Here is a 21,772-nt window from a genome sequence, read left to right as displayed (position 1 = left end):
TACTATGGACCATGTATTCCGTGAATTTTAAAAACTTATTTTTATTCGACATTATTCAAATGCTGGTAGATATTTTTTTATGCTGTACCTTTCCTGTATAAATTTTGTTTATGGTTATTCAAAAAAATCGCGGTAAAATCATATGAGTTTCAGATGCGCTGAATGGTTGTTTATGGAAGGAATTAAACCGGTCAATGTATTTGTAAAGAGCGCGGAAGTCGGTCGCGTGAAGTAGTACATAACTATTTGCTTTGTTTATCTTAAAATTTTTATGCGGAACACATCACAATAAACAACTAATATCTTTTAAGATGCAGTGATTTACATTATGTAACAAATTTGAAAACAATTTTACAGTATTGTGCCCGTACGATCTACTAAAAATACTGCATTTGACGCGGATAGTAATCAGAAGGAAAATGTCACTAAAGGTATTTATTTTATTTTTCACATTCATAAGTATTCTAGCTTTTCAGTTATTATTGACGTAATGCCTGAGAATAGTTCAAGGTGAGATAAACGCACAATATTGACGTTTTGTGATTTTGTAGAGGCGCCGAAGCAACCGCACTTCTATAAATTTAGAAGTATAGTAAGTATATAAATGGCAAATGGTATGGGTAAATACGGAACGCAGGCCTGGAAATCTATTTATAAATTTCATTTGACCTATACAGCCCTATAGTTAAATCTATTACCCAATATCGAATTTTCTTTAGAACGGGAAATCTTTACTAAGTGTATCGATGGTGATTTATGAGTTTGAGCTTGGAAAAATGCGGCTCGCGAACTGTGTTCAAAAATTCAAGCAATTTATCTGCATTGCGCGATTATCAATATGTAAATAAAAAAATACTAAGATAATTTAAATGTCTACTTTACGTTGAATTGTATTTCTTTCAGACAACATGCTGATCTTTAAAGTGTATATTATTTTGTATTTTACCGGGCTATATTAGGCATTACGTCAAATATTGTTTTCCGCCGCATACAGCGGAATAGTGATTCGTACTTTAAAATACCATGCTTGAGGTCCCGGGTTCAATTCACATAAAGGTTAACATTAAAAATATTGTTTTGAGTAATTTTTTTTATTATACTAAGTACAATATATGTTTCTCGGACTATTTTTGTTATCGAAGCCTAGAACATACACCGATGTGTGCATAAGGGAATTATTAAAAACGTATAATTATGTTTTAACAAATAAAAGTTTTTGCAAAAAATATCACCTTTGGATTTTAGTCACTTGTTATTTTCTTCTTAATTTCCAACGTGTCATCACTCATACGGAACCAATGACAATGACGTAATTAAATGACTTCACCAATTGACATTTTTAACGGATTTCGCTTTTTGGCGGGAAACCAATAACATAAATGTTAATCAATGACATTTATAAAAAGTACAACATTTTATTACGCACAATTCTACGATCAAAGATAATTCCATATCACGGTGCACCGATATTAGAGACTTAGGAGTTATTTTTGATAGTCAATTGCTGTTTGGGTCTCACATAAATTCTATTGTTGAAAAAGCTTACTAAATGCTGGGCTTCATTTTGAGAATTTCCAAACCCTTTAAAAAACCAAATATGTACATTGAAAACTTTATACAACACTTTTGTGCGCAGTAACTTGGAGTTTGCATCCGTTGTGTGGAGCCCACAATACATAACAAACATTGAAAATGTACAACGAATATTTTTTAAATACCTAGATTATAAAAACAGTCAAACGCTTTGCACTTACAGCCAATCTGCTTAACAAAGTGGATTTTTTACCCTTGAAAATAAATCAAATAGAAGCACTATTCTGAATTATGCTATTTATATAAATGATTAAATAATAAAATAGACTCTTCTAACCTACTTAATATTAATGTCCCCTTTTGTGTGACAAGAAATACGTATTTATTACATCTGCCAGTCTGTAGCAATGCACAACACTCTTTCCTCTATCGTTCTTGCTCACATTATAATGGTTTTTTTTCCATCTATTGATATATTTAACATACCCCCTAATTTATTTAAAAATAAATTAAGACTCATTCTTTCTGGCTGCGATACGCTCCCACTTGGTATTTAATGATGCTCACGCTTACACACACCTAAACATTCTCTCCCACACAAATACACACAAACACACCCTTTTGTTGTACCACAATTTAATATGTTTGATTTTTATTTAGAAACTTCGCTGGTCTGTCTACACCTTTTTTAAAAAATGTTATTATATCATTGTCGACTGTTTGTTTCTCTAAAATAAATCAATAAATAACTTCGTCACCCTTGAACTCATCAACCTAGAAATGGTGAAAATAATATTTTGTCATTTTTTGTCAGGACTTCAAATAAAATGTTTGTAAAACTTGTTTATCCTTACAGAGTTGCATTTTATTTAAATATCGAAAAAAAAATTTGCTGCAATGAGGAAGTTCAGTGTCGCTTTTTTATTTGTTAGAATACTATTAAACTAATATTATTTTTTTTTATATTTTTTTTTTATATATCGTATTATTAGCGCTATGATTTTTTAAAGTTTTGCATTTCTGAAATAACTCCGCGTGTGCGTCAGAGGTTCTTCTGTCTGTTCTTCCGATTGGTTCGTGTACGGTAGGCAAACCGGATATTCTTCACAGCTCTCATATCATCGGTTGATTCATACGAACCAGTGACGTCGTTCAAAGTAGTGCGTTTTTATTAAAATATTTTTGATTATTTTTTTTGTACATTTTCAAGAAACTTTGCCGTACAATTTAATGCTCTAATTTTTACCTAACGCAAGAAAACATTTTTAGTATCCAATTTCCCGTAGGGCTGAAGTCCTCATTCGCTACTGAAGTTAAAGTTTTAAGTTATGCCGACGATACTGTACTTGCAAATTTGGATTTTAATACTCTGCTACACAAATAATTTGAAATAGAAAACATAAATACATATTATATGTGTTCTCCCCTTGTGCATGCATTTCATTCCTATATTGATGGTTATAGATGATCATGGTTACAGAAAAGAAAGAGAAATAATTCTTAAATATCTACCTGCATCTAACAAAAAATTTCAGCTTCTCATTTTTCTAACTGCATGGCTAAATTTTAAGGACTATAATTCTTGAAAAGCGTGCATTAGTAAAACCAAATATAAATGCAGTTAATACAAAAATAAGCATTTATACATCACATAAAAAAAAAAACAAATTTAATACAAGTCATTACTGTCCATTATTTATTATCAGTTCGTTGCCTACTCACTACAGTTGAAAATTGAGCGAGGTGCATAGGGCTGTTTTTTATTTTTATAAATAATTATGATGAGAGTGATTCTTTTTCAAGGTTTTTTTACGCTTTAAAAAAACTAGACATTTTAAATTTAAAGCTTTTCTCGCTCTACAAAGCGGCCGCGACGATGACCTAATGGTGAATGGCTGCACAGATTATTGTATACTTTATTTTATAGTTAAAATGGCTGCAATTGAGCTGGTTTGAAGGAGCTATCCCGACAAACTCAGTGTCAAAGAATTATAATATACCAGAAGGCGCTAAAATCATGTTTGCATACATCGCACTGTGTTCAAAAGTCTGACATTTCGTCTGCGCGCATGCGTGAAGTGGCCGCGTAATGTTACCAGACCGTGAAATATATATTATAACACAAATATAAGATATTTTTTGTAATGTTATGTTATGTTTCACCACAAAAAATATTTTACTGGCTTGGCTATAAAAAAAGGTTCTTTTATCAGGCAAATGTAAAAAAAATCATTAAATAATCATTAAGTAATGAAGTAAATTAATACCGTTTAATATTATACTGAGGTATATTGATATAATGCCCGGTAAAAAAATCGACTACCCTGGCAATACTAACGAAATGTCTACCCTGTTTCATTTAACGATCTGACAGACGGTATAATAATCAAATTCTCAAATAAAATTATTTGTGAATTCGCTACTTACACAAGAAATGTGATCCCACCGTATTCCCTTTTAATCCCAGCAGTATTTTGACACTTACAAATGACACGGCATAGTTGAATTTAAATCGGCAGTTGCGTACTAAGCGACGTCTACTAAGTAACTAATGGCCAAAACGTAAAATTCTCATTTACGAGTAGTTTAGTCGGCTTCAGTTTGATGCGCTTACGCAGTTTCTTAAATTTTTTAATCGTTCTGAGGTGGCCAGTTTTTTCTTAAAAGCCTATTTAAAATATGAAAGAGAAATGAGTCAATTTTGAAGTCGAATTAAATTCTGACATAGATGTCAGTTTTGATTCCGAACGGATAGATGAAGTGGCTAGACAGGCTAGATGCTGCCCTATTCATATATGAGAGCATCTAGCCATAATAACCATAAAAACTAATTTAGCTATTACATTTTTCCATCTATTTTACTATCTTTTTGAGTGTACGTTTCGAGATGTCATCCATTTTTTATTTTCTATTCCTTATTTTCTTGTTTTCCACTAAAATATATTTATGTATTAAATAAAAGAAACTTATTAACATTTAAAGCATTAACTTTTTGGTCGAACATTTTACTAAATGTTTTTAAATATTTGTATACAACCACTTACCGACTTTTCTATGTCTACCGGTTACGCGGGATACCAATTAAACTAACATGCAAAACCCACTTTACGCCTTTACCATAGTTGCAGCATGTGAAGGTTGCCTACTAAAAGCGTGTGGTTTCAAATTATGGTGAAGGTACATAGTAGGTTTTTCGTGTTAGTTTAATTGGTGTCCCGACGAAGAGACGGGTACGTCTCAGTCACGTAAAAGTCAGTAAGTGGTTATTTACAAATATTGAATAACATTTAGTAAAAAGAAACTTAATGTAACTTTCCATTTTCAGTTTATGTGTCTATTTCACTTTCACACTATAGATTTCATACCTAATATATTCTAGATTTAGTACACCCACGCACAGGCCTTGCCTATGTGGGAGTTTTTGTTTGAATAAATATAGCGGTATATGTAATAAGAAATGTACTAAAATGTAAACAAAAAATTGTAAATGAATGAACGTTTCTCGGGTCATTATTCAATCTGCTGATTTAATGTGAAATATAGAGCTGAAAGCTGAAAGCTTTATTTACGTGAGACTCTTCCGAATTATTTTGTCTACTAGAAGCACATTTTATCAACAAAATTAGGTAGTTCAGTGTTCAAAAAAAATATTTTTTAATAGACTATCAGACTATTCCAAAATTTTTATTTTTATGCGTCGAATCATCAGCGCTATGCTTTTTTTAGTTTTGTAATTACTCCGCCTGTGACGTCACAAGTTCAAGGAGAATTAGTAAATTGGCTTCCCGGAAACCGAGAATCTACCACAACACTCTATCGTTGGTTGATTCGGAAGAACTTGTGACGTAATTCAAAGTATTTCAATTTTATTACAATTATTTTTTATTTATTCGAATCGGGTTGTGGTCCCGTGGCTAGTGTTGCAGATTTGCAGATCAGAGGTCCAAGGTTCGAACACAATTACTCCCCAACTTAATTTCCATTACCATTTTTTACACCTCGTTGAAAATTGCCACTAAAATCGAAATATTTTATTAAATTATAACAACGATAACATGTCTTTTTTTATTTAAAAAATTCGTGCATTTTCGTGAAATTTAGCATTATCTAATTTTTACAACATTTTTCAAATCCAAATTTTCATAGCACTGAACTTCCTCAATAGGCGCGAACCTAATTTGAAAAAATAAATTATAAGCCATTAACAATAAACATTCCATAATATGCAACGCCATTTTATTAAAAAAAATAATAAATAAACATTCCAAAACTGAATTGTTACCTGCTATGTGTATGAGCTAAATTCAAAATAATGTTATTATACCTAGTACCTATTATTTATGTATTATGCTTGGATAATCAATAGAAGTTTGATGGAATTTTCGTGTTTGCATAATTATCTACAAATATACTTAAGTATCAAGTACATACGGGCATACATATTTATATTTTCTTCACATACCGTAACGAGTATTGCTTATTTAGTAAAAAAGCGGTACGGATTATGATAATAGTATTGAAGCCATATGAATACATTTCAGATAAAGTTAAAATAAAATCAGTTTCTATAAAATCGCTTTATTTATGAAAAAAATATTATTCAAACTTATATTTATTTTTCAATACAAAAAATATGACATGTTTACTTAATTAAGGCATTTGAGTCTAAATATAAAGATGTTAACTCGTCAAATATCTGCTTTCCATACCCTCGTCAAATATCTGCTCCTTAGTGGAGCATGTGGACATCACGAGACGCCTCCGGGAGATCCTCTCGCCTGCCAGCTCTCTCGCCTCCTCCCACGTTAATCCCTCATCCCTAAGTTCCGCCTAATAAAGTTCAAAAATCGTCATCGACGGCCTTCCAGGACGCCGCGCGCAAGTGTGAAAATTTCAATCAAAATTCGTAAACATCACAAATATAGGGTAAATATGAACAAAGTTATGCAGAAAGCATCCAGCCAGAGAAAAGTGAAGCTGAGATGATAGCACTTTTATGAAAAGAGTGAATAATCAAATCTACACAACAGTATGATATGTTTTTGACTTTGACAAATGATTAACAATGAATGAATTAGTTTTTTTAGTATTACAAACAAGAATCTAACTATGTAATTGACTAGTTTTAACATTTTTAAAGTACCGCAAGATTTTTTAAGTACAGTGGTATTTTCTGCAAATTGAGAAATGCTGTTTTTGTGATCAACACTATTTTCAAAAGGTGATTATCACAGTTTTTTGTACGAAAACGGCCTGGATGTTTTATAGAACTGACATTACTGCACCTGATAACACCAATATCTATTTTTTCAAAATTAGGGACTGGCTGCTTTCTGCATAACTACGTTCATATGTAAATCTAGACAATCACAAGGCTTGTGATGTGGTGCACCTGCTCATTACCTGGTTAAACAGCGATCACTTCCAACACTGTAACATTCTCAATTATGTCTATGTTTGAACATCCTAATTTCTTTAAATCTTCAGATGAATGATATTTTATTTTATTTGAGCTTCTCGTAAATATACGTTGCCTGTTTATAGGTCCAGTCGGATCTACAAATCTGGTGCCTTGTAAAAATAATTTCAAGACTTTTTCTTTTTTTTTAGAAAAAATGGAATTTTTGAGTTCTTATTATTTACCCAAATATTTGGATTTTGGGTCCATTTTCAACGAGTTGTAAATAACTCACGACTAAAAAGTGGAAATCAAGTTGGGGTATAGTGGTGTTCGAACCTCGGACCTCTGATCCGTGAGTCCGCAACACTTGCCACGGGACCACAACCCGATTAAAATGTTTTGTTAGGCGAATTGATCATGTTAAAACAATTTAATCCCAGTCAGCGAAAAATTCACTTCCATCTTTACCTCAATCCAGTAAAGTACAATAATTATGCATTTCTGGATTACCTTATTTCTGCACAAAGATGCCAAGGCTACCATATTACGGAGAACTCATTTGAGCAGCTTTTCTCATTCAGCAACCGAGTAAAATTTCCTTAAATGTGAGTACCGCCATGGAGACATAAGTCCTTAATGATAAAGAAAAACTTTCCCCATTTGAATGTGGATTAGATCCTAAATCTCTAACTCAGATCTCAGATGCGGCCTCCGGTGTGTGGTGGGCTGTTGGGCATTAGGCAAAACTGAAGTTTAAAGACAAATTAAAGAAATTTTTAAAACTGAGTAAAAACATCATTCCTATTTTAATTACATATTTTAATATTATTCTCTGTTTTTCTCTTTATTTTATTGCTTCTTATATGTTCTTACTTTCTCTTTTCTTTTCTTTAAAAAAAAATAGTTTCTTATCTTTAACTCAATTTTATTTCTTTAACTCAATCTTTATTTTTATCTTTCACTTAACCTTTATTATGACTTTAATTTATTTAACAAATTACAACAGGGATGGAGAATACGTTAGAAAGGGGACAATCACAATGGTGTTGTGATAGATTTCTGGGTTCCGGAAAGTCAACTCGCCAATCAGCAGAACTCGCCGAAGAGAACTATTGACGTCACAGGCGGAGTAATTTTAAAATTACAAAACTTTAAAAATCATAGCGATGATAACACTATTCGTTTTTTTTTAAACCACTAAACTTCAACACAAATGAGGAAGTTCAGTGTTTAAAAAAAAAAAAATCCTATTATCGCTATGATTTTTTAGTGTTTTATAATTTCGAAATTATAAAACACTAAAAAATCTGTTAGTTTTTCCGACATTTAAAAAGAGAACCCCATACCCTTCAAAACACGCTAAACATCGCAATACGGAAACCGAAAATCTATTATAACACATAATTGATTGGCTATTCTACTGAACATTTTATTTATATTACAGTATTTTCATTATTTTTTCATACATTTTCGAGTAACTTCGCCGTATAAAGAAATGCACTAATTTTGACTAAATAGTGTATTAAAACATTATTTTTTATATCCAATTTTCTTCGCGCTTGTAACGTGTTTCGTTTTTATTTAACAACGCGTCATTGGTGGGCAAGCAGATTCTTATTCAAACGTGTAAGGCAAAATAAAATCTCAATTATTTTTTATTTCCAACAATACAATTTTCTGTTCTCAGTCCTCACCGCGCTGTGCATTCAACGCATTTCGTTCCGTGCATTATTTTTAGCCCAAATGATGCCTTTGTTATTTTCTCAAAACAAACAACAAATACATTTACTATTGTGATCTAAATTTGTTGGTCGTTTAACAGACGAAGGAACAAATACCACGTGGCAACAAGTTAGACTAAATTCTTTCTAAAACAGACATGAGAAGCAAATAAAAGCGTTTTACAGAAGAACATGAATAAATAATCGTTTTTCTCAAATAATTTTAACCACATGTTCTAACTTAAATTACACACTTGCTATCAATTATTGTAGTTGTGTTTTGGTAGAATCATAAATTGATTAATTCTTTATGGGTTTATTTGGGACTTTATAGCTATATTTATATATTTTTAGATAAACATATTTAAAACATAAATATTTATTATTATTTTTTGTGCGCGAATTCAAAATAAAATAATAATAAATTCATGTGCTTAATGAGTTTTTATGTTTTTATTTACAAATGTGTTTTCGACTCGATGGGTGTAAATTTCTGGTAAAAATCCTGAATAAATCGAGTAGGAGATAGGTCCGCCTCGTTGTTAGTGGTTGGCGCGTTCGCCTACCGTTCTTGAAGTCTTGTATTCAATTTCAGGCAAGGTGGACTTGAAATATTGATTATTTTACTTTTAAACTACAATAATTCATTCTGTCACGATTGGCCTCCATGTAACAGATGATCGGAGTTTGGCTTATTAATGCAGTGCCCTATGCACCACTCGATACTCGATGGGAATAATGAAAACCTTCCTATATCTTGTTGGCGCCAAATCCCGGAACAGTAAGTAGGCCCGGTGTAAGCAAATGAAATCAAAGGCTGCGCTGGAAGAAATCACACGAAAAATGGACCCTCTGACATGTACCGTTTGTTGTGTACAACAAACAGGGCCTCCGTTTAATGCAATAATTATAATACTGAATAATTACTAATTCCCAGCCACATAAACATTGCTTTTAAAGTTCCTTCTCGTATAAAAGATTACACAATGAGGAAATTCAATGCTCGGGAAGTTGGAATTAAAAAATGGTTACTTATACGCGGTAAAAATTAGAGCATATATACGAGTATGTTGTGTTTCACGAAAACGTACGAAAAAAATAATAAAAACGAATTAATTTGAACTACGTCCAAAGTTCTTAAGAATCAACCAATTATAGTGTTGTGACATACTTCCGCTTTCCGGGAAGCCAGCTCGCTAATCAACTGAAAACGTCGACTAGAACTTGTGACGTCACAGGCGGAGTAATTTTAAAATTACAAAACTTACAAAAATCAAAGCGCTGATAATAGGCTACATAAAAAAATAGTCTTATAACAAATAATAATATTTTTAAAATACTGAACTTCCTCATTATTGCGTGTTTTAATCGTTGTTATCTGGGCGGATAAAGAATTCAGTTCTGTGGGTGAAATAAAAGCAGAATTAGCGTTTTTGACCTGATGGCTCTCAGGTGAATATCGTACAAAAGAAAATCGAATAAAGATAAGTCCGCCTCGTAGTGTAGTGGTTGGCGTATTCGCCTAAGTTTGATTCACAGCAGGGCGTACGTGGAATAATAGTTTTAAAGGTTGCCACCACCAATGCAGCGCCTTATGCACCACCGGGTGCGGATAGGGTGATGATATATTGATTTTATTTTAGTGCAGTCGTTTCCCTCTTGTTTTGTTAATTTGATGTGTTTAGTTTTTTATATTGCACATGAAATAAAGTAATGATTATTGTGCATTTTAACGCCCAATTAATTGTTATACTCGAAAATAATTTATTTCTTTAGAAAGCGTATTTTTTTTACATTGTTCTACACAAATTGGAATGATTTTTATACAATGCAGTTACCGTAATTGTAAAAATACAAAATTATTTCATACGGGTACGTTATTTCAATACTATTGTCTCATCCAAATGGTTTGTTAGCTAGCTAATTAAAACGGTTCGCTAATGTAATGCGTTCAGCTGTGTCAAAACGACTACGTAATGGTCCTGAGCATCCATTTGTTTGGTGATCTGGATAATTGACTGAGGTCACAGATAAAGTAAGAATGATTAAAAAAATACATTATAGAACATTGGATTTGGTTCTGAAAAAAACGAAACAATAGGTATAAGTATAAATTTGATTGGAATGTGCGAGTACTACGGTTGTAACTTGTCTCCTACAGAATCTATAAGTCTACTTGTTACGTAGAACCTCTCAAAGTTTATAGCGTCATCTTTTGTACAAAACACGATGATTCAACATCTCATTCTGTAATGATCAATTTAAAGTCCTCTTTCCAGGCTACTGCGGTAATTGATAATTCACAACAATAACATTGATGGCGTAATGGCATTCTGTGTACTGCATACATTGTACATACGTGCTTACATTGTACTGTGGTATACAGAGAATACCCAATTGTGTAGATTTATTCTTCAGCACTAAATTCTTCGTTTGCTGCATCAAAGATTTAGGACATGTCGACCTTTAAATTTTCACTGCAGTGCGAATTAAAAATTATCTACCAAATTAATTTGTTCTTACTCTAAGCATTCGCGAATTTGATCCTTATAAATACGATAATAGAACAACACAAACATTAAATTTATATATCTAGTATTTTAATTAATTTCGTTTAATTAATTTAATTTAATTTAATTTAATTAATTATAAATCTAGTATTTAATTTAATTTTTAGTTATTTATATATATATTGTCCACTTTTTGAAACTTGTCTCCGCCATTCAGATATTGACAAAAAATTGCTCAAACCGTAGAACAACGGCGGATGTGCGAAAAACTCGACGGTGACTTTTTTTTATATTTGGTCTTAAAAAGGTTTTATAAAGGCTTTATATTCCAGGTTTGAAATTTTTTTTATGTATATAACGGACTCAAGTATCAAAGGATACTTTTGTACTTATCGAGTTATCACAAAAAGTGTCAGAAATTTAAACCGCTCATGTAAAGTTGGAGAATATTACATGTGTTGGCGTCTTACTATCGTGACAATTTCAGTGATATGTTTTAACAAGGAAGCATTTCGAATGCAAGGGGAATGAAGGAGGAAAATGATACACTTCATGACAAAGAACAAGGTGATGATTGAGTCATTTAGTGATTAAATTACTTGTATATTCTAAAATTTCAACATGACATCCCACCCAGCATGAATGTAATGTAGTCTTTGAACGGGAAAATGAAATTTTATTCAATATTAGCGCTATTAGCGGTAATAATATTTAAATTTGATTGAAATCTGTGTTGCCTTCATGAATTCCAAATTCTTGATAATTTTGCTTGGTATTTTCAATTGCGTATACTCTGATTTCATTTACATTTCTACAGTTGCTCATCCGTTTCTTGATCACACCTTGAAACCATCATGACCAGTAAGGTAATTTTGTTTCCGTGTTCCCGTTTTGTTTCCGCACCCAATGTGTGGAAGAAATTTTTATTTTACGAACATTTCGTTGCTGTAGCGTGTTGAAATCTACTTAAAACTTTAAACCGTAAAGTTATCCACTTTCATACCAGTTCTGTGAGTCGGTATTATATTTTTTTTTCCATTAACCTTCAAATTTACTGCCAAAAACGAGTAAATAAAGTCTCAGTGCACCATGAAGTGTCTGGTTATTTTTTATTATTGAAAATATACATAGTGTTAAAAACTTATATGCAGTTGAATAGTAGTGACATATTTTTTTAAATATAATTGGGTCAATAATTTTATCCCTTTCTCCATTAATGAACTGAAATTGAAGCAATTTTAACAGTTAATATGGTTATTTTAAAACTAATTATAATAAAACAGTAATGATAAAAATATTTATAAAACCATAATAAATACAACAAAAAAAACATAAAAAAACAACTTTGTTACTACGAATTGATTGTAGATCACTTTGTTGATCCGGAATATAAAAAAAGAGTTTCCCACACTCACAACACTAGATTAAAAACCAAGGGCTCCCTGTTTGTTCCCCGAATTACAAATTACTTCGGAGAGCGAACATTAAATTGCGTTGTTCCAAGGTTGTTCAATGATCTCCCACAAACCATCAATAACATGAAGGATCTTCAAATGAAAAAAAAAGAACCGAAGAAATATCTTTTAGATACTTTATAGTGCCTGTTTAAAAATAAATTTATAAAATATAAATAAAATAAATGTAATATTAACCTGTCATAAAAAAAAAATGTGTCCCACCGAAAAGTCTTTAGACTTAGTGGGTATCAATTTCTTATATGTATTTTTTAATTATTAAATAAACGCTGCTCTGCAGCACTGAAACTGAAATATATTCTATGTGATAAAGACGAAAAAAATAAAACAAATGTATACCTACACCGCCTACACAGTAAAATTGTGGACTTATTGCTACTAGAAATTTCTTACAGTCTGACCAAAAAAAAAACATAAAATAATGCATATAAATTTTTTTAATAATAAAATAAATAAATTGTTTGGAAAACGCAAACAGTAAAAAAAAACATATTATGAATGTCTATTGCTTACATTATTTACATTCAATACATTTTAATTTTTTCAATTGCATCTTCCAAATATTCATTTATGAAAAACAGTTTTGCAAACACTTTGCTAATTTTGTAGCACAATTTATTTCCTTGTTATTTTGGGAAGTTTATTATATTTTTTTACTGCCATGCATATGGGCCCTCTCTATAAAGGATTGTTTCGCCAATGAAATTTTGAATAATTATTCCTGGTGTTATGAAAGTGGCTTTTTTCTTGTGTTCGGGTCTTGATTTAACAATAATACGAAGTTTCATAATATAAATACCCGTCACTGTTAATAAACTTAATCTAATAAAAATGGTATTTATGTTGGCAGGTAATCAGTATTTACAATTTTACTGACTTTTTTTTTTACATTTTAAAAACATCATGTACATTAGTAGAGTTTCCCCAAAAATTATACCATATTTCAAAATTCAATATACTTATGCATAATAAGTGGACATAACGCATTCATTGTTTGCTATTTTATTATATTTGTCTAATACAAATACACAACTGCTTATTTTAGCGACAACAGTCTTTACGTGTTGTTTCCAGTTTAGGCGGTTATATAATTTAATACCTAAAAGATCTGTTTTTCTGTTTGTTAGACGTATATATTTTAAATACCATTTGGTATAGATACTAATACACATATTGTAGACCACACGATATTTTCTGTGGCTGTGTAAAATTGTAAGTCGGTACAAATTAAACATTATATCCATCTTGAACATTTGATACTGGGTCTATTATACTAAATTTTCTTCACACTTGTTACATGCAAATTAGGTTACTTTTGCATGGGTAAAGTCTAAAACTGTTATCGTCCCTACTTTACGTCGAGTGACTAATTAATTATTGCGTTTTGAGCTTTACGCCGGTTAATGATAACTGCACTTTAATTGAAAATAGACATGAAGCAAGATCCGCACTGAAGGTCAGGAACATAACGGGCTAACGTCAAGCACGAAGCACGAGGCACGATTAATATTACGATTCCCCTCGCTAATCCCTGTCTACTTCACGGCTTCACGGAAGACTGGAGCTGGCGAGTTCACAAGTTCCACTACAGCTACCTGCCGCCGCATCCGAACCAATACTTCACCAATATCCGATAGGTACACCTGCTCTTGTGCTGTGACTAACCGCAAGGTGAATGGTGACCTCGAACTGATATCGAATCGATACAGTCGGGATCGGACCACGCTACAAATTGCATAAGTTTGCATAATTTTATTCCAAAATTGTATTTATTTGTTGTGAGAATACGATGCTTCAACCCATGTGTGGCTGTGATGTCGCATAAGTTCACATACGAGTAGAATAAAATACTCTTTTTTTTTTCTTGTTTTATTTAGGAAACATACAGTACAGTTACAAAGTTTAATATTTTACACAGTTAGACTTAACTCTAATGGACCAGTGAAGTTTCCATATTATAAAGCAATTATATGTAAGGTTATTAATGAAAGTATAAAAAAGAGAAGGAAAAAAAACATAAAAGGAAGTTGTTTCAAAATTAAAATTTAAGTAAAAAAAAGTTATTTTAAAGTTTGTAGTGAGTATTTACAAATGGAAATAATATTAAAAATGAAGAAAATTTGTAAAAGTAATTAAAAGTTCAGAATTAAAATAAAGAATGAAAAACATGCTCAGATGTAAAAATAAAATAAAATAGTAATAACATTTTTTTTTAAAAGGAAAAACATAAATATAAATACATATTTTAAGGGATTCAAAGAAACGATGAGAAGAATCTTTCAGTGAAATATAAGCCAATAAATTTAAGTCAATTTAAAAAACATCTTCAAAATGAATGACACATTATAGTAAGAGCAGCAATATATTGATTTTATATATATATATAATATAGGTAATTAAAAGTAGTTTAAACGTATAAAAACATGTCAATGCAGCAGAGAAAAAAGAATGAATAAAGAAAGAATAACAGGTATAGCAAGTAATCTTTAAAATTAGAATAAGCAATATAAGGAGAAGATTTTAAACCAAGAGAAGTCGATAAAATTTCATTAAAGCGATTTTAGCAGTAATACAAATTTCGGAAGAGAAATTTTATTAATAATAATAATATTAATGTATGTAATTTGAAGTGATAAAATCTTAGAAATTAAAAAAGCGATTCATAATAAGAAAACAATAATTAATAATCAAATAAACAATATTTCTTTTAGTCCTCTCCTGGCTTACTTCGAAAATAATGATATCAAATTACCACTCGTGTAAGAAAAAACCACTTGATTTATTGGGGCCACGTGTAGTTTTTAGTGAACATGATAGAAATAAAATAAAAAGGAATCAATTCATTAGTTACGTAAACCTTGACAAAGAAGCTTGTTTGCTTTGAAACCGGTCGGTGAAAAATAAAAATTAGTGGTTAAAAACAATGTTGTTTTATTTATTTTATTATTGATATATATATATCTCTTATTTTTTTAGACATTGAAGTCACATTTTACTATAACAGGTCTTAATTACGTTATTATTTCATACATTATGAAAATATGTTGAATTTTGGTTTTTAAATATTTGTATTTCTAAATATCTCGTATTTTGCCTAATGTAACACAATGTTACAGCACCGTCTCTAAAGGAATTTTCAGCAAGCACAGATTTTTAAGAGCTAAAGTCAATTCATCTTCTGCTTTTATTAAGATCATATTCCTACTGCAGTGTTATAGACTTATAAACCACACACATCAAATTTTTTCCATATTAATGATAGTCGCGTTACCCGATTTTTCATATTATAGAAATATGAATATTTACAGTACCTAAAATCCCTATCCCGATCTGATCCCTAAAATTAGTAATAAATATTGCAGTAGAACATTGTATTGTACCTTACATTTTTCAATTAATTCCTACTGACCTTAGATTTAATAATCTATGCAGTAAGAAAAAAATTAGAAATTCGCTGTTTCATCAAAAGTTTTTTCAAATTTGATTTACAGGTATATTATTTTTACCATGATATATTTATTTTCTTATTATTATTTTTTTCTTTTTTTAATTGAGCGGATACAGTCTAACTACCGCTCCTTATTTTGACTGTAATTGTTTATGTAAAGATATTTATTTTAAAGTAGGATTACCTAATATGTTTTACTATAAATTTTATATATGTAATTTTTTTTTCATATTTATGTTCAATATATGTTAAAGGCAATTTATGCCGTTTATGTAAAATAAATAAATAAATAAATATTATATGGTAAATTTCACCAACATGTCACAAAAAGTGGCTTGGTGAAGTTTTAAAAAACCTGAAAAAAATTTAGTTTAACCCGTCGCTTTCGAAATATTTTTATTATCCTCAATTTCTTATCAATTAAAATTTTCACTTTATCAAACTTTTTGTTGTGCACCATATTATACTGAAAAATGCACCTTGTTATTTATATAATCGGGTTGCGGTCTCGTGGCTAGTGCCTCGGACTCACGGATCAAAGGTCCGTGGTTCGAAACCCACTCTACTCCAACTTGATTCCCATTTTCTAACAGTGAGTTATTTACAACTCGTTGAAAATGACCCTCAAAATTCAATATTTGTGTAAATCATAAGAAAGCAAATATTTCTTTTAAAAATTAAAAAATAAATATATGGTCTTTCTTGCGCACTTTTTGCTATGCTAAACTATTTAAACCCGTCAATATGTGAGCCTACTAATTGAATAAATTATTAAATAGATTTTTAATCTTTTCCAGAAAGAGTCACGGACGGACGTCCAATTTCATCTGGCGGCCCTGCGGGGAGACGCAGAGAGAGTCAGGAGGTTTCTGGATACTGGGAAAGTCCACGTTGATTCCAGGGATCAGGTATTTGTTAACTGAAACATTCAAGTTTGTTAGTGAAAATTCTCGGCGAAAGATTATTTAAATTAATTATAGAAATAAATGACGAGCGATACTTAAATCTACAAACTTGGAATAACCGGTGACCGAGAATACCGAAAACGACTGAGCCACTACAGAATGGCCCATTCCACATGTATCGTGCCAATCCACCCAGCCGCGGCCCGGTAAAATTAGGGTGGGTGGATACTTATTTATTATTTTCTTTATTCGTTTTATTTCTTTAGTTTCTACACGCAGGTGAGCATTTTGCTAAATGACATCGAGTGGAGATTAGTCGGCCGCATGGTGTACCGGTTCGTGCGTTTACCTGATTAATTATATTATACGGTAAAAGTCAATCCACCCCACGTTTTTTTATCGGGCCTGGTGGATTTTTGAAGTGCTGTGAAAACGGCCTACTGAACTCTTGTATTTACCAATAATAAATCAATTAAATTACTGTCGTATAATTTTGAATTCTCTATCACTAATGTTCTTGAAATAAATTTAAGTTTATAATAAAGATACCAGTCTCGAAGATGTCGCGAAAGCGATGAAACCCGTCACTGATTATTTCAAATTTGTGGATTTTAGTATCACAAGTATTTTACTTCGATAATAAATTATAATATCTTTAACTGCATGTAATAAATATGATATTATTTGTCTTTTAAAAAACATGCACTATCCTGGATTCAAACTAAAGATATGAACTCTTTTTTTCTATGATTTATTTTGTTGCCCCTTAATAATAAGGAATATTTTTGTGTTTTTTAAAATATTTTTTATTTCCTTTTTTAATTACCATAAAAAAATACCATATTATCTTTTACAGAATATTTTATTTTTTCTTTCTTATGTTACTCAAAAATATTATAACTGTCCATTATTTATTATAGGAGCAAAAATTCATTAACATTTTCTTGTATACCCACGAACAGGCCATGCCTTTGTGGGATTTTTTTGTTTATTTTTTTTATTTTTTTATTTTATTTATTTGGATAACCAACAGCTATAATTATATCATATTTATATAACAAAACAAATAACAAATAAGCCAATTACAGGTTTTCACAAGTAGCATCACAGTAATTTAAAAAAGATTCTCGAACATAAAATGAATAGTAATTAAATGTTAATTTAAAAGAAAAGAAAAAAAATACTACGAGTTATTTTGAAAGCAAACGCCGCACGTTATTAAGATTATTTTCAAATAAATCTATGTTAAATGATTTATTTAGTACATTAAAATTATTAAAAGTTCGCCATAAATATGAATTTTGCCTATAATTAGATGAAACAAGAGGTATGTGAAGAAGAGGGTTATTTCTTAAAACTTTGGAAGGAACATTGATAGAAAGTTTGCAAAGTAGTTCAGGACAGTCAATTGAACCAGAGGCAATTTTAAGTAAATAAATTATATCCGCTATTTCACGACGTTTTTGCAGAGGCAGTAGGTGATGTTTTTTACATATATGAATATACTGGTCAGATTTAAACTCAAGTTTCAACCGGAAACACATGAACTTTACGAATTTTTTTTGAATATTTTCAATGCGTGATATCTGCACATTGTACATAGGATTCCATATTTGTGATGCATATTCTAAGTTGCTTCGCACTAATGTACAGTAAAGGATTTTAAGTGTCTTTGCCATAGTGAACGACGTAGAGCTACGCATAACAAAGCCAAGCGCACGCGATGACTTTTTTATGATGCTGTCAACATGGGCGTCAAAAAGTAATTTACTATCATGGAAGACACCTAGATCATTTACACATAATGAGCGTTGGAGGTTTTGACCCTTAAGCACATAGTTAGTACGTAAAAATTTTACTTTGCGACTAAATGTAATAACTGAACACTTAGAAGGATTAAGGTCCAAGCAGTTGGAGTTGCAGTAATCCTCTAGACGGTCGAGATCTGACTGCAGATCAAAGACGTCAGCTGGGGTCTTGATTGTTGCAAAAATTTTCATGTCGTCAGCAAAACAAAGCAAACGCGAAGAGGTAAAGCATTTATCAATGTCGTTAACAAAAATTATGAAGAGCAAAGGTCCCAGAAGAGACCCTTGAGGCACCCCGCTGGGGACCCGTACCCAACTAGAAATAAAATTATTAACCACTACCGCTTGCGACCTGTTGTCTATATAAGATGAAAACCATCTGAAGAGGTCACCTCTAATACCGATTTTAGTTAATTTTTTTAATAGTAATTTGTGATCGATTCGGTCGAAGCATTTACTGTAATCGGTGTAAATAACGTCTACCTGATGACCACCGTCCATTGAATCAGTAAGGTAATCATTAAGTAAGATTAAATTTGAAACGGTAGATCTCCCTTTTAGAAAGCCATGTTGAGATGGACTCAGTGAGTTTTTAATGGCGGAATATAGTTGGTTATAGATTATTCTTTCAAATACTTTAGACACTATACACAGTTTAGAAATTGGTCTATAATTGGCAATATCGGTTTTAGGCCCTTTCTTGTGGACTGGTGTTATAAAAGCGGATTTCCAAATATGTGGGATTGTGCATTCTTTGAGAGATCTTTTGAACAGCAAAGTGATTGGTACACATATAGTACTAGCAGAATTTATGAGAAAACATGCGGGAAGGTGATCAGGTCCAGCTGATTTTGATGTATCTAGCTTTAAGAGTAGATTTTTTACATAGTCTGTGGTAATCACTATGGAATTAATATCTGAGGTATACACATGAGACGAGGTAGATGAGGGATTAGTGGAATTTCTCGATTGGATACTAGCTGGATTTAGAAAAGTGGAGTGAAAATATTCAGAAAATGCGTTGCAAATTTCAATACCAGTGTTTACTCGCATATTACCTAATACAAGTTTACTATTAATATGTATTTCATGGCTATGTAATTCTCCTTTATTTTTTTAATACTCTGTTTTATCACTTATGTTTATTGTAAAAAAAAATTAAAAAAACACCTATTGACTTATTAAAATGTCATGATTTGTGTTTCAATAATATCTGAATTAGTAACAGTAAAACGCATTTCTATGCGTCTAAACAATCGTTCTTTCCAAATTAAAAAAAAAAAATAGTTGGTACCTCAAATTCACTGTTGAAAATACTGTGTTTTTGTGAAAACAGAAATTGTCCACATCAATTTGTATGAATAAACAAAAAATATTTTTTAATTAGCATTTCTACCACCATGTATCACTCATTGTTTGACAGTTCAAATGTGTTCTAGATATTCTTTTATATTTATTTATTTGACAATTACTTTAGTTTGCATTACTTTACGGGTTGCCCATCGCGTAATGCCGGCTGTAAATATAAGTTAGAAGTTAATGAATAGAAAGCAGATAGCTTCTAAACTGCCGATATGTACAGAAAAAAAAAATATTATCCGCAGAAGCCGTATTCAGCTAGCATATCGCCCTATTAATGGGCGATTTCTGACTTGCATTTGTGCGGCCTCTGGGTGCGTAAAACAGCGCATGAGATCTCGCTCTTGTATACTTAAATGGGTTTCATATTGTATAGGTTTTAGCAGTGTTTACCGGGTATTTTTACAAATCTAAATATGAAGAGTTCAACTACTATACAAATTTTTGAATAACTGCTATTTTTATTCCAACTATACTAATTCTTGTTTAGTTTGCACTAAAAACCATAATGGTCCAAGTATTGTCTAAAAACAGCAAATGTCACACACATTTTATTCAATATTTAAATATACATACAATATTTATAAAATGTTTAATTTTTATATAGTGCTTTTAAAGTATAGCTATGATTTTATTTCATTAAAAGACGTAAAACAAGAGTAAAATCATGGTATTTGTATTAGTTTAAACACTGTCCTGAAAATTTGTTGATTTGTGACATTTGAGGTTTTTAAAACAATGTATTTTATTAATAAACTTGAATCGTAACATTTATTTTAATACAATACTTTTAATTTCTTTTATAGCTATAACCTAATAATTGAAGCGTTCTTTACTGGTTCAAGGCGAAAATGCTTGATATAAACAATCTGCAGCATTTTTTTAATCTGCCAAAAACCAGCATTTCTCCATTTCCGTATTTCTAATTATTTTACTAAACAATGCGAAAGTGAAATTAATAAGTTGAGAGATATTTTTAAAGCGTTTTAATAAACAGGACAGATATAATATTATTTACTATGTTGCATTGTTGGGAGTGAAATTGGATGAAGAAAGTTCACGCGACTCGTGTGTTGTATTTCTGGTCTGACTTGTGCCGTAGAGGCGCCAAGGTCGTTGCTTTTCTTTGATTTATTTTGTTACTATTTTTATTTGTTTTTAAGTTAACTTTCTAACTGCCATACAATGCGGCAGAAGGAGGACCGGATACACGTTGGCGTTGTTTGTTGTTCTGTCGGAAATCGTAATATGATTTATTTAGAAAGCTCGATGCACTACTGGTAGATATTCATACAATTTTAATAACCCACTCGAGCAGTACGAAACCATAATAATTTACATAATGGATTTATTTTATATTTTATTATGTTATATGATTTATTGCATACAGTAGTGGAATTAACTCTGGACACTTTTGATTTCAATTTTCTCTACTTGATATTGTGTAGAAAATGTATATTCTCCTTGACCAAATTCATACAATAATATTTTCGTTGTTACCTGCAATGTTTGTTTATAATAATTTCACATGATTTGTTTTGTAAAAGTTTTAAAACTTATATTTTTAAAATGACAAACTACGTGTTAAACAATCAAATTAATTTTCGGGTTA

At 31.0% G+C, this 21,772-nt stretch overlaps 1 long non-coding RNA gene across 1 annotated transcript; it reads left to right on the top strand.

Annotated features, from left to right (window-relative positions):
• Positions 1–144: 144 nt before the first annotated feature.
• LOC148271770 (uncharacterized) lies at positions 145–20,393 on the top strand. Its single transcript, XR_015825021.1, has 3 exons — positions 145–431; positions 16,886–17,979; positions 19,870–20,393. It is a non-coding gene; the product is annotated as an uncharacterized LOC148271770 (long non-coding RNA).
• The last annotated feature ends 1,379 nt before the right edge of the window (positions 20,394–21,772 follow it).

This window comes from Micrasema longulum, unplaced genomic scaffold, assembly GCF_059751315.1.
Source record: "Micrasema longulum isolate JH-2025_06_02 unplaced genomic scaffold, ASM5975131v1 h1tg002659l, whole genome shotgun sequence".
Taxonomy (NCBI): domain Eukaryota; kingdom Metazoa; phylum Arthropoda; class Insecta; order Trichoptera; family Brachycentridae; genus Micrasema; species Micrasema longulum.
The sequence above is the reverse complement of the archived record's forward strand: the minus strand, read 5'-3'. Positions and strand labels throughout refer to the sequence as shown.